The sequence below is a fragment of the Lycium barbarum genome, chromosome 7 (genome assembly GCF_019175385.1).
Source record: "Lycium barbarum isolate Lr01 chromosome 7, ASM1917538v2, whole genome shotgun sequence".
NCBI classification, from domain to species: Eukaryota; Viridiplantae; Streptophyta; class Magnoliopsida; order Solanales; family Solanaceae; genus Lycium; species Lycium barbarum.
In genome coordinates, this window is record NC_083343.1 from 129,976,488 (window position 1) to 129,979,982 (window position 3,495).

At 32.6% G+C, this 3,495-nt stretch overlaps 1 long non-coding RNA gene across 1 annotated transcript; it reads left to right on the top strand.

The window, feature by feature from the left end:
• Nucleotides 1–365: 365 nt before the first annotated feature.
• LOC132604411 (uncharacterized) lies at nucleotides 366–2,991 on the top strand. The gene is made up of 3 exons (XR_009568719.1): nucleotides 366–648; nucleotides 804–923; nucleotides 2,576–2,991. It is a non-coding gene; the product is annotated as an uncharacterized LOC132604411 (long non-coding RNA).
• Nucleotides 2,992–3,495: the final 504 nt, after the last annotated feature.

The window sequence follows — 3,495 nt, forward strand, 5'->3', positions numbered from 1 at the left end:
TCTATCGTTTGTTATGGTTTAATAACATCTTTATTGTTTGGTTTAACGGTATGATACTGTCTAATAACATGTAAGTTTATCAAAATATCCCTAACTCTTAATTACAAACTATTTATATATATTTATAAAACTAAAGTAAAGGATAAAATAAAAACTTTTAAAAATAAGTAAGCGGTGGGTGGTGATGATTGGGTGGGTAGTGTGGGGTGAGAGTGGAGTGGAGTTATGGGTGGGTGCTGGTGAGGGATAGTAGGGTAGGGGTAGGTGGGGTGAATGAAGTGTGGTATAATGAAGAAATCATATATTATCATATAATAGTAGGACACAAGCCCACTGATGTGATATCACATAGCCCGTTGATGCGGCATCACAAAATCACAGGGTCTATTTATCTATTTTTACATTTTTGCCAATTAATTCCCATAGGAAAAACAGTGCGAAAAGGTTCGATAAACATAAACGACGCTCCATCTGGGATAAAAAAAATGTGGCTTTACCAATTTTCCCTTATCCCACTCGCTGTGTCTCTCCTCGGTTGTTCTTCCCCTCTTTGCTTCAGCAGTTATTGCAAGAACAAGCTGAACCAACAACTCTTTACTTCAGCACTTTTTGCAATAGAAACTTAAAATATCTTCTCCAATTGACCAGGTATTCAACTTCTGTCGCAACCATTTTCTTTTTAACTTCTGTCGCATTCAATTACTTAAAATTAGCTATATGACTCCCTTATCCTTTGGAAAAAGAAAAAAAAAAGAAACCCCATATTGTTAGGATTTGTTAGGATGCTCACTTTTTTTTTTAAGGAAACCAACAAGAAGGCGATGAAAATGGCGCTGTCACAAGAGGACCAGGGTGTTTGATGACCTTTCTCAACCTTAAAATTATCTAAAAAATTCGATGGTCAAACTCTAATGGACAAAGAGGTACTTTTTCTTACAAGTCAGCCTCTTTTTCCTTTTTGTATAGACGTCCGTAGATTTTACTAAGCAATCTATGTTTATAACGGGTTGGTTCGCATGAAACTGGGTTTCGGGGTTCTATTGGAACTTGAAGATGAAATATTTCGGCTTTTCACTCTAAGTTTCTGAATAATGCTATATTCATTCTGTCACTCTTTCAGGTGTCTTTTTTGAGTATGTGCTTTGATGCATTCATTAAGTGTGACTAAAAAAAAAAAAAAACGACCCCTGAAAACAAATGCTCTCGACTGTCTCTCTTTATTGTCTCTTTGCTTTTCAATTTGATGTTACTTTTATTGGCCTCAAAGCAACAAGTTGTGTGAAAATTGCCAACTTTTCTGCTCCATCATCAAAATCCCTTTGTCTTGAAAATGTAACGTGATTGTCAAAAATTAGAAAATAAGTGCAAAAAGGATCCCTGAGGTTTGTTAACTTGTTGGTTTTGAAGGGTTAAAAAGGTACAATTAATAGAGATCAATTGTTAAAGTGATCATAGGTTTTATTTAGATGGTTATCTGAAATATGCAAAGAAGTTCAAGGGGGTATCTATGTATCTAGCCCGTAAAGTATAATATATCTTTGTTATCCAGTATTCTTGATTTCTGATTAATATTAGGTTGGTTGTAGCAATGAATTTGGTAATGCGTCTTTTTGTGAGATCCAATGAATCTCAAATGGTTTATTATTTAGTTCTAATCCAACTTTTCCAGCATAGCTAATGAGATTAACATGTTTGCTCAATCTTCTTGAGTATTGCTTTTAGGTTGGAGTGTTTAGAGGGAAACATTTGTCAATAATATCTAAGGTAGACCCGCTTTGGTGTTTAGTGCATTTTCATCATTATTTCTCATAGTATTTTCACTCCATGAAACATATTTGACATTTTTTGAGAAAAACACTCAGAGAACACAGTGAAGCAAGTAATGTTACAACTTTCTTAGAAGCAGAATCAAAGTTTTATGATTGATCACTTCTATATCACATCCTAGAATGCAACTTACAAAGCTTCCCATCTGAGCAACTAAAAAAAATTAAAAGACATTTTTCCGCTCTGAATACTTTTTGGGAAATCAACTAAGTACAAGATTAGTTCTGATATCGCCCATTGCAACATAGTGTTAACTGAAGGGTATTTGCAATGACTATGATTTCACTTAGTATGAATTCCCTTAATTGAGTGTTCCAATTCAATTTGTTATGAATGTATAGTGAGATCAAGATGAGTTTTTTTTTTTAAGTTCAGACTCAGATAGAAACTACTGCATATTGACAACAAGAATGCACAAGAATTTTCATTACAACAAAAGAAGAGACACTAAGAAGTTTCTCTTTGTTAGATCTTTTTTCTTGGGAGGTTATTTTTGTTGTATTTTTGGCAATTATAATGGAATTCAATATCATTTAAACGGTTCTTTATCTCTTGAACCCATGGCTTGGATGTATTCCTGGTTCCATAAGAATTTTTAATATAGGGAGATAGAAGTATCGGATACCATGAAACTTTAGATAATGGAAAGTTCAGTTCCGTCCACAATAATGCAAAAGTTGTGTCCTGTTGATATTGGATTACGGTTATCTGTACGTTCTAATTTCTGGTAATGCTTCTGTTGCACCAGATTGTGTCCTGTCCTCTCATTGTGGATGATGCTCCTCTTCCTTTTGCGATTACTATGGTGAAAAGGAGTTGTGGTTATCACTAAATTTTGTATCAAATAAGCAGCACAATGATATGTTGAAGGAGAGAGGAAATAGAGATTGAAGCAGAATTCCTCAAAGCTTTCATTAGTACAAGGAGTACAAAAATTTATTTATTCGGTAGCTACTTACAGGTGTTTTCTTTTCGTTAATTAGTATAATATACATATTACTCTTCACGAGTTTCTCTTTGTGCGATAAAAAAATCAAAATTAAATGGGTTAAATGATGTTATTTGCTTGATAGATGGTTGTATTGATTTCCTGTTAAAGGCAGATTTTCCTGTATTACCTTTCTGATAGTAAGACAAGATGGAGGATATATTTCTTTTATTTAGATGAATCTAGAGGTTTTACATTTGAAAATGTTTTTTGAGTGCCTTCATCAGCTTCGTCTTTTGTACTACTCACATATTTGGAGTTAAATAACAACACTACAATCTTATCTTCTGTCGTAGTTGAAGCCAAAAAAAAAAAAAATACAAATAAAAAAAAGTTTCACTGGCAATGTTATCTTACCTATTATAATTGGAAACGTATTTAATTACTTAATATCTTTTTAAAATAAAAGTTAAAAAATATTTTAATTTTTTTCTGATAAATATTTTCCATTTTATCCCAATTTCTTTCCATATTTTTAAGTCTATGGTCCTTTCATTTAATTTACTTGTTTTGTAAGTTGGATGAGGTTTATACGACTGCGCAAAGCACAGACAAATTTTAGTATATATATAATTGCAAGACATATGCCCGATGATGTAGCATACCTCATTATCAAGAATTCTCTTTATCGTTTTCCCCTTTTTTGATTTTTCTTATATTATTTTTATTTATTTTACCAT